Consider the following 11,509-nt stretch of genomic DNA (forward strand, 5'->3'; position numbering starts at 1 on the left):
TCAATTATTAGCAAAATATACAACATTAATGTAACATCTAATAGTCAGATAGAACCCTTCCTCAACCTCAGGTGCTAGATTTGTATTTTATCTTATTTCTATATTCCTATATGACTTATATTTAGCATAATCTCTGTATATTAAGGATAGTTTTAAACATTTTCTCACTTACATTAGAAACACTAAGCCAAGTTTCAAGTTTCAACTTTTGGTTTAAAAAAAAATTATGAAAGGTCATTTTGACCCGTGTTTACAGTGACACGTGTTTGAATACCAGAATACTGGTTGAGCAGCAGTTTGATACAGCAGATGGCTAATAGTCAGATAGAACCCTTCCTCAATTTCTTCACTAGAACAATTATCTTTCTTTTGTATCAAACATAATCCACACAAATAATCCAACAATGCCCAAAGGTACCTTAAGTTAATACAGCTATGAATGTAGAAGTAGTACTGAGACATTTTTAAAATATAATTAAATTATAAACTATAATTTAAATTATAATTAAGTTGTGTGTGTGTGTGTGTGTGTGTGTGTGTGTGTGTCTGTGTGTGTGTTACATCTTGTTGGAGAACTTGTGGGGATATTTAGCTGGTACCAATGATTACCTGGTTACTAAGGTTAAGGTTAGGGTTATAGTTAGATGTAGGCATACTATTAATTAGTTGCTTTAATAATTATGTCAGTGGAAGGTCCTTACAAGCATAGTAAGTGTGTGTTTGTGTGTGTGTGTGTCCAAGAGAATCCTGTCGCTTCATGTAATCCAGTATCTCTCATGACCAGATTAGAAACAATCAACTCCATACACAGTCCTCACTCTGCCCTGAGGAATGTGTTTCACTCCCATCTATCTCTCTCTCTCTCTCTCTCTCTCTCTCACACACACACACACACACACACACACACACATGCACCACACTAAATAACTAACTCCAGTCCTCAAATATTACAGGAGGTTTCTGTACTCCAACACAAAATGCACTTACCATCATTGAGATGTAGAGTACTTAATCTAGTGTACTCCTTAATGGTTCTTCAGCTCTCACAATTAAGTGCTGCTATCTACTGAATGGCACAGAGATTGAGTTACTGTTTACCAGAGTCCCCACTGTGAGAGCAGAAAAACTAAACAGCCATGTCGGAAATAAGTACAAAGGCCGAGGAGGCTTCTGTCATAACACCTGGAGCTCATCTGCTTATGTAATATGCGACCCTATGAGGCAGTAGGGTGTAGAGATGGGGAGCTTTAATAGGACACAACTGTGAGTAATATACCAGTGGTTCTCTTCCACTTGCTGCAATCTTGATAAGACGTGATAACATTACTCAGATTCAGACTCAGATTGTCTTGATTTTCAATTATTATCAATATAAAACACATTTAATAAATTTCACATTATTATGGGGTATTCCTGATGCCAGTTGTATGTTTTACAGGTCAGAGTGTAAATAAGGTGGAGGTCATGTGGCTGAGACAGAAATCAGTCATGTTTTTTTATAGATTTACCAAGAATATCAAAAGTCATTTTAACTCTTATTTCACTTTGTCACTTTTAGATGACATGATCACAATCTGTCATATAAATATGATTTTTTAAATTGTTCATTAGAGGAAGTATGGACTACATGGGGACAAATTAAGGACTGCAACTGTATTGTGTGATTCAGGTAGAATTATGGAATGAGATTTTATTAGACAATTACAATGGCAGATAACAGTAATGTGCAGGTGGACCCTGGCTCAAAGCAGGGACAGAGTGTGTCGGTAATGTGAGAAACACACACACACACAAACACACACACAAACACACACACACAAACACACAGTCCAGCTTGTTTGAAAGGATTTCTCTACTGTGTTCAGTGTAGAGCCTACTGACAGCTGCTGTTTACAATCTGCCTCATGGTTTGTTTTCCTTTACTCTGTGTCAACCTTGTTCACACACACACAAACACACGCACACATTTGTCTTATTATCCTTGTGAAAACCTTCAATTGACATTATTAATGTGATTAATTAATTTAAACTAACCTTAACCAGTAACCATGTTTTTAAATGAACATATCCCTACAAGGTCAAAACTGTCAGATATTCCTATCCTTGTGGGGACAACACCTCACAACACCACCCTATCCCACCATACACAAAGAGCTAGGAAGGCCAGAATGCACATTAGAGAAATAAGACAGCAATTGAATCCTGTGTCCTTGATGTTCTCAGTACTCTGATCTCTACATATCTCTATTTTTTTCCCTATATATCTTTCATATATCAGGGAGAAGCAACAATGTGTTGCCTGCCAGGAAATATTCAGAGTGCTTCTCTCTTTCCTCATTCTGTTCCATTATGGCAGTATCACTCTGCAAGAAATTCTCCACAATCAAAAAGTACTTGTTTTGTAAATTTTATTGTTAAAAATTATTTATTATGTTGTTAAAGCACCATTAGGCAGCAATCACAGCCTTAAGTCTTCTTGGGTATGACAGTACCAACACGGCAAAAGCAGACTAGGCAATCCTCTCCCAGGTCTGTCAGGCTGAATGGAGACTGTTGTTGTATCACTATCTTCAAGGTCTCTCCAGAGATTCATGTCCTGAGAGACCCTTTGGTGCCTTTTAGTGAGAAGTGGCGTCTGTCTGGCTAATCTAAAATAAAGGCCTGACAGATAGATAGATAGATAGATAGATAGATAGATAGATAGATAGATAAGATACCCTTATTTACATATACCATTTATGGCATCAGGTCAAAAATTCCTAAAATCTCTGGCTGGGGCACATTTCCATTTTGTGTGCCCTTGATGGGTTATAAACTATAACAAAGATTAACACAAGTGTAGATCAATAATCTAGACTCTTAAAAGAAGGCCTACCAGATTACATTATTTAACTGTATACATTATCAGGTGATAACCTTTATGTACATATAGATAGCAAAAATAACAGTAAAAATATCTGTTTTCAGGTTTTGGTACTAGCAAAGACTGTTTCTTTGGAAACAACTTGCTCACACTTCTGCGTTATTCTGTGCTGTTGTTACTCTAAGCACACCCTGCTCTGTGTGAAGGCCATTTCTAATTCTCCAACATTAAGCTGTGTATGAGCATGAATTATGTTGGCATATTTAGCTTTGCATAATAGTAGTAAACTGCTTCATAATTGCTACAGCTTCTTCATACCAGCTTGCATGTAATCATGTACCCACCTCTCTTGAAATTTTGGAGTTGAATATGATATTACACTAGTACTCAGCATTTCATCTAATGTGAAAATGTTTGGTCTTGCCAATTCACACCCAACAGCTAACAGCTCCCCCATCACATGACAGCTACATACCAGGGAGGGTGGAGTAAACCCATAATTCCTCCAAGGTATGTGAAGCCAACCTCGGCATCTTTTCGAACTGCTGCTCATGCAGCGTCACAGGGCAATGTAACACACTCGGAGGAAAGTGCTATCTGCCCTCTTCCGCACACATGACCTCAAAGACACCCACGATTAGATGCTGTGACTGACAAGGGAGAGAGAGTATCCCATTCCTCTCACCCAGAGAGGAACAGGGCATGGGTGGCTGTGGCATCACCAGGATTCAAATTAGCAATCTCCAGATGACACGGTGAACGCGATTCTGTTCACATTTATGGAAGGAGATGTGGGTGTCAGTGCTTTGTAATAGTCAGTACTTTTTCTCCCATGCGAGAGTTTTCATGACAGAACACTTTGTGTTTTTCTCAGTAACATGACAAGCTCTGTTTTTTATCTGATGAACTTCAAGTAAGAGAAAAAATACAGGCTGCTGATGAAATGGCTGTTTAGATCTGCTATAACATACTGCAAGTGATAACAGGAACTAACTTGTCTCATAGACGTTCTACAACATTAAATGTAACTATAAACTGATAAAAAGTATGACGTAGTTTATTAATAAATCATAAACTGTAATCATTGGCAAATACAATTCAGGATGGGAGTTTCTGCAATGTTCTGAAAAAGTGATACCGTAGTTTCCTCCACAATGTTCTTGAAAGGTTGTAGGTACATTTATAAAGTTACATATAAAAGTTCTCAAAACATCCAGAAATTGAAGGTTCTTTGAACCAAAAGTTCCTATAAGCATAACATTTGGAAACCATTCTGCTGTGAAATTGTTAGCTGGGATAATGCTAATGGTGCCTTACCTGGTTTGAATTTATTATCTGTAACATTTGTGAACTGCTGGTTAAATATTTCTAGTAGTTTTTGTTCATTATTAGCAACAGTAGCATTGGTTGGATGAACAGAATAACATAAGGTTTAAAAAAAAGAGCCTACAAGGATACTAACCTCCTTTTGCCACCTGTATTTTGCATGTTTGGATTTTTTTTTTTTATTTTGTTTTCGTGTGAACACAAAGGTCTAAAGGCAAAGTCTATGTGATTGCCAACCATGGGACTGTTAATGCTGGCAGGGAACAGGAGCAGCAACAACAGAGCAAAAAACATTTATTATGACACACAGCCTTCTACTTTTTATTTCCACCTCATCAGTTGAAATTCGTAGCACAGGCTACAGCAGCTATGCTACACAGAGTTGTGAAGTTAATCATGATTGGATCACCCAATGAGACAGAGTATCAGTAACTATGTTTTGAAGAGGTAATTGAATAGGACACAACAGTAAATACTGATAACATCATCAAGCTGTTGACATAACAGAAACAATGTTTTTTTCAGGTAAGGAGACATGGATGATTGCACTGGCATGCATAGTATTCCACCTGATGAAAGGGTTAATGCTGTGTAGGGCAAGTGATAGTCAGATCTTTGACCCCAGACAGCCAAGTTTCCATGAACATCATCTTACACATTTGCAGACTCTGCTGCTCATGTGCCTGTGTGTATACTCATGTGCACAAACGTACACACACAGCAGCTGCACATGGAGGGCCCATGTGACCATACAGTTAGGCCATGTGAGTCTCTCCCTTCCCTGTCTTTCTCTCTCAGCCTGCATAGCCTGCAGCATGACAAACACCAGCGATCTCAAACTCTCATAAGGAAAGAAAGACACACACACACACTCACACACACACACACACACAAAGACTAGGCAAGCAAAAGTATACATTGCCTCTTTCTTCCTGAATTGCCTCTTTATCTATATTTTAATTATCTATATATATTTACCTAATTGTATCCATATCGAGTATATTTTTTCCACACAAAACAGACTCTCAACCTCAGTGTCATTGCACTGCAACTCTTTATTAGTGCTTGGGTTGATAAAGCGCTAGCCTGATCCAGCCTGGGTCAGTGGGAAAGGGTTACATGAGAGATATAGAACAGCTTGTTCTTTCACTTTTACTGACCTCTGGGAGAGTACACTATGTACAAAGCGGCTTTGTCTCCATCAATTTGGAAATTTGAAGAGGGTACTTGTTGTTACCTAAGGGAAATCAAAACATCTCTGGCCTCAATAAAATTAAACTAATAACTCTGTAGCAGCAGGGTTTAGGAAAAACTCTTTGCAAACAGTGATATATACACTCAGTCACTCAATCACACACAGACGCACACAAATATAAAATACAGCCTTCTCTATCATCACACAACATAATTATAGGCGTGTCATAGATCATAGCTAAAACTTAAAGTGAATGTGTGAATGCAAATGATGCCCAAATCATATACACTATCTGCATGTCCGTCTGGTGCAATTAACCAATTTGGCATATTACATCATCATAAATAACCATATTATCACCATATTCTGTGTAACGAGGCCTGACTTACTCTGTGGCAAAATAAAAGGGTAAAATAAAAGGAACAAAATAAAGGACAATTAAATATGACAAATCCATAAACACAGCGACAAAGCAAGGATAGAATGTGTTGGACAAAAACCAAAGGACAGAGGAAACATATGCAGTACCCATACAGTAAGGGGGCCACCACACACATCAGCATTAGATGGAAATGAATTGCAACAGCAGTGAGTGAAAAGATGTGTTGCTAGTTCACCTTTAAAATCTGAAATATGAATTCCAAAGTTTGGGGGCTAAATGCCTTACTACCTACTGACACCAGTCTACAATAGGGAACCACAAGAAGACTGGAGCAGAGAATCTACGAATGCAGGCTGGGGTATGAGGATGTAGCAACGTACCGTGGTACAAGTCATGGACGGTGTTAAAGTTTAATATAAGCTCTTCGTATGGAGTATGGAAAGGGGTAGTTGACCAGTGCAGTCTATGTATAATAGGTGTAATGTAGGCTGGTTTTCTGGTGTGAGTGAGGACCCTAGCAGAGTTTTTAGTATATTGTAATTTACTTTGGAGTTTAGCAGGAAGACCAACAAAAAGAGCATTACTGTAGTTTCATGCTGTGCATCCCATCCAACACCTTACATCCCACACCGGCTAATGCACATTAATAGGCCAGTCTATAGATTAAGTTTATTTACACAGTTAATTATTCTTATAATGCAAATAAGTTAGAAGTGGCCAATAAAATGCATATGACATTTACATTTATTTATTTATAGCAGGTGCTTTTATATAAACCAACTTTCAGCAATTAATCTGAAGCAAAAGCAAGATAGTTATAGGAAGAACAGAGGGAGCAATACCTTAAGTAAACACAATAGTGCTACAAAAAGTGTTATATGGCAATCAGTTGAGCTTCAAATGATATATTCATGACACCTAATAATGCAAACTCATAACTAATAATAGAACAATATGTGTAAGGTACATTATTATTACATTATTATTTATGGCTGGATAAATATATACACACACATACAGTTCATGCATACATACATACATACAAACATACTAGGGGTGTAACACAATTATAAATTGTATTTGTATCTGTATCTGTATAGTGCTCAAAATATTCATATCTGTATTCAGGTTTAAACTGGAAGTGGGCATGGTCTATACCAGATTTTTGTTGTTTGTTTGTTTGTTTGTATGTATGTTTGTTTGTTTGTTGTTGCTGTTAATCCTGCCACTGTCCCCTGGAAACATTGCTGGAAAAAGAAATCATTTTCATTCACAAATTATTACAACAAACAGGAATTAACAAAATTCACAACTGAAAACTACTGAATTTGTGCACCAGACACTCTGTGGAAATTTCTAGCAAGCTTTATATCTTCTATTTAATGTGATTGTTTCAAAGCACTGATGTTTTTCCCAAATCGAGAAACTGTTATATAGGCTACAGTTGAGAATTATCTAATAATATTTTACCAGATTTATTTGTTTTTATTTTGTTTAGAAATGAATTAATTTTTTTTGTGCAATCTCCCTGAGCTATATTGAGCAATGACTTTTGAGCATATTTCTTTTGTTTGTACACAAATATGGTAGAAATGTCATTTTATTTTGGACCTCAGTAAGGCAGTGTTTAGGCCAGGGTTAAAACCGAACAATGTATCTCCCATTCATATAATTAGAGTAATAATTGGTATTTGGTATACCACTGTTAACTTGTTCCCCTGAAAAAGACTCAGAAAATAAGAAAAATACATCACTTTTTCCAATTCCTAAACACCTTGGGCTAGTTTCATGTCTTTTTGTGTGGTCCCCATCCTGTGGAATCCCATTGTACACACCTAGTGTGAAGCTTTCTGGTAAGCTTTCTAAATAAAAAAAAAAAAAAAAACACTTCACCTACTGTTCGGCTCCGCATTTATATTCGTTTAAGATGCATTATCTGTTCCATCCTAATAATATATTCGTGTTCAGTTACACCCCTAATACACATATACATACGTACTAGGGGTGTAACTGAATATGAAAATATTATTCAGATTGACAAATAATGCATTGTAACTGAATAAAAATACAGTTATGAATAGAGTTTGTTTTCATAAAGCTTGCCAGAAAGGTTTGCAGGATGTTTGGTTGACACTCGATGTGTGCATTAAGAATGGAATCCCACAGGATGCAACAAAAAAAGTCACAAAAGTGGGAGATTTTTACTTTAATAATTCATACATACTAAAGGCATTATTATTAAGCTTGCAGGGACAAAGAGAACATTCAACTACAAATTAGAGGCACACGATTCTTTTTTTTTTTTTTGGCTCCATGGTTTGCTTCAGTAGCATACTTAGCTCCAAAAATAAACATATATCTATAGTTTAAAAAAATTTAATAAAGTCAGTATGCACAGAAACACAATTTACTGGATCAGTAGCCTGGTAAAAGATATTTGAGATTTGAAATGAGGACTTAATATAATATAAGGAAAATGAAAGAAGTAAGATGAATGTTTAAACAAAATAGAAATATAATTGAAAAAGATTACAAGTATTAATATGCAGACAAATTAGAAATCTCCTCAAATTATATTTAAGTATAGTAATGAAGTGTGTTAACTTCCATTTCTGCTTATATATGAGTGGGAATGTGTGTGTTTGTGTCTTATCATTCTTGCCTTGTCACATGACAGTGTGCGTGTGTGTGGTGTGCATGATAACCAGAGTTGATAAGTGCCCTCTCCCTCACACACTGTTGTGGAATGAGGAGCAAGCGGGTGACACCCTGGGTGTGTGTGTGTGTGTGTGTGCCACATGACGTCTAACCTCAAATGTATAGCCTACCATTAAGCTGCTATACTACCATACTAATACTAATTCCACATAGGCTGGGACTGTCTCTTGATCTTTCATAGGGACTGGTGGTGGACAATCACTATGCCACAGTCCAAAAAAAACCTAAGTGTGCCCTATGCTTATTGTTAAGTCAGTTGTATTCTACATAGTCAGTGTGTCAATTCCTAAAGGCATGGTTTGCATGGCTGTTAATGCATGATATCACAAATGGAATGGAAAAAATCCACTTTCATTACAGTCATGATGTGCATTCTCTTGCCCACTTGTGTCAGCAGCCATCAATGTACTGCATATGAGTCAAAGCACCTGATACTTATCCTGCATTCAACTTACCTCGAAAATGGGATGTGGGAGCTCAGAATTATATCATTTTCTACCTCCGTGCGCTCAAGCTACAATGTGGGAAAAAACTATGGATGCCTTCGTGTTCGTGTTTTGGTAGCAACAAGCTAACCAGCTAAATGTGATGCGTGATATATACTTTCCTCCTCAAGACAGCGAATGTGTAGTCAGTGTTTCAGATTTAACAAGTGAATATGTCTGTATGTTGATTGATCTAAAGCAGATACTTCTATATATAGCGTGACTCATTTAAAGGTCATGCAACCACTTTGTTTACTGTTCATGCTGTGAGCAGCCATGTTGATTTGATGTCACTTGCTGAACTCAGGGTTGAGAAGACTATCTCGAGTTCCTGCATAGGATTTCCGAGTTGAGGGGGCATTTTCTTTGTTTCTTCCTAGTCAGTGGTCAGAAACTATGAGTTACAATCTTTAGTCGAACACAGCATTATAGACAAAAACTGGTTTACCCAGTCTAGCATCATGGCTCATAAATGTATTAGAGGATTTCTTTACATTTACTGGCAAAATTTACATAGGCTGTTGTGGATTGGAAGTTTAGCTGTAAGATTTGCAAACTTTTGAAAACAGACACTGAAATTAAAGTTGTACTTTGAAGGGTCACTCCCAATTTACTCTATACCTCATGGGTGTGTCAGGATACAATCAGATATGAGCACACACACACACACACCCCCGTGCATGAGGGCACACACAAACACACACGCACACATACACATGCACACACACCCACAAACATACACAAGTGCTTGCGCGCACACACACACACACACAGAGGAGAGAATATTGGGAATACTCACCAATACTCTATGGGTTAATGGGGGAGGGGGAGTGTATGCCTATGTGTGGGTATGGGGAGGAGAGCAAACGGGAGTCTGTACAGCCCTCCTCATAATAGCTAAGACAGATAACTTGCAGACATTAAGCTGTTTTGGTGTTCAGTCTGAGCCTTTCCAAGTGCCAAGCTTGCTGTGACTGGACAGCATGAGTCAGCTTTAGGAAAGCAGTGCATATAATTGTGTGTGTCTTTTTACACTCTCTCTCTCTCTTCCTCTTACTGTTTCTGTACATTCCAAAGTCATTCGCTTGACTGGTTCTGTAAAAACATATTCCACTTTAATCCACACCCATCTCTGCTGTTTAAACACTACAATAATGATAACAGAGATCATACAGTCCACATACTTCCCTAATTTGTATTTTAATTATGGAAATTCGTTTCTATTCGAGTCAAACCAGCCCCTTAAAAAAGCCACCCCTCACCGACAGAGTGGAAAACAAACCAGGGCTCTCCCAAGTGTAATTATAGAATGAGCACACCCTTGCATTAACCCGTACTTCAACCTCCTCAGATAAGCTCTGCACCTGGTATTTGTGAGAGGGTGAGAGGAAGCCAGAAATGTCTAGTGCTTTACATTGAGAAACCAAGTGGTGTTATGGTACTTGGACCCCATTACTGCTTAATTAATTAATTAATTAATTAAGGCACGTGGCTTAGTGGATAGCACATTCACCACATACCTCTGGGACTGGGGGTTCGAATCCCATCTCTGCCCTGTGTGCGCAGAGTTTGCAAGTTCTCCCTGTGATACCCACCGGGTACTCCAGTTTCTGCCCAAAGACACGCATTTCAGGCTGATTAGTATTTCCAAATTGTCCATAATGTGTGTGCGATTGTGCCCTGCAATGGGTCAGCACCCCATCCAGGGTATCTCCCACCTTGTGCCCTGAGTTCCCTAGGATAGGCTCCAGGCCCCCGTGACCCTGTGTAGGATAAGCGGTATGGAAAATGGATGGGTAAAAATTATGACTGTTGTTCTTGTTGTTACATTTTGGTTATATAGCACCTTTCCCAAGGACAGGCAAATTATATACGCAGAACACAAGGGTATCAACATGACATGTAAATGACAAACAGACTGCAAAAGTGCAAACCACACGGCAAAAATACATACTACACATGCAAATGTGATTGTAGAGAATATACAGCAGCAGAAATAGCTGAGGACTGTGACATAAGGTACATCTTTAATGGGTATTTGAACGCTGTGATAGAGGAGATGTTGAGGCTCTGTGGGAGAGAATTCCAGAGTTTTGGTGCCAATGCTAGATGATAGATCACCCACGAGAATCCAAACTATGTCTAGAGGATTTGAGAGTCCAAGTGGGTATGTACAAATGGTACAATGGAAATACAGCAGTTCAGTCAGATATTGAGGAGCTTATGAAGTGCTTTTGAAGAAAAAGAATAATTTTGAACTGAGGTTGAACTGTAATCTGTAGCCAGTGTATGTTATAAAAGACATGCATGCGAGCATGTTACGTGGTATGTCTGAGTACTCTAGCTGCTGATATTTGAAGATATTATAATCTGCCAAGGGTTTTGGATGGTACACCAGTAAAAAAAAAAGTCATTGTGATAGTCAAGGGAAGAGCTTATGGTTATAAGAAGAATAGTTAGAATAATAAATAAAAAAATACAAAAATGGCAGTATCTTAGTATGGTGCAAAGATGTGTACTAGCAGAAATTGAACTAAAGT

The 11,509-nt window shown here is 37.9% G+C and overlaps 1 protein-coding gene across 1 annotated transcript in view; it reads right to left on the reverse strand.

The window, feature by feature from the left end:
• cpeb4b (cytoplasmic polyadenylation element binding protein 4b) overlaps positions 1 to 1,143 on the reverse strand; it is a 37,330-nt gene extending 36,187 nt beyond the window's left edge. The window contains exon 1 of the mRNA XM_034311076.2: positions 988 to 1,143. The gene's annotated coding sequence lies outside the window, so the exon portion shown is untranslated. The remainder of the gene's footprint in view (positions 1 to 987) is intronic.
• Positions 1,144 to 11,509: the final 10,366 nt, after the last annotated feature.

The sequence above is a fragment of the Pangasianodon hypophthalmus genome, chromosome 15 (assembly GCF_027358585.1).
Source record: "Pangasianodon hypophthalmus isolate fPanHyp1 chromosome 15, fPanHyp1.pri, whole genome shotgun sequence".
In the NCBI taxonomy this organism is placed as follows: domain Eukaryota; kingdom Metazoa; phylum Chordata; class Actinopteri; order Siluriformes; family Pangasiidae; genus Pangasianodon; species Pangasianodon hypophthalmus.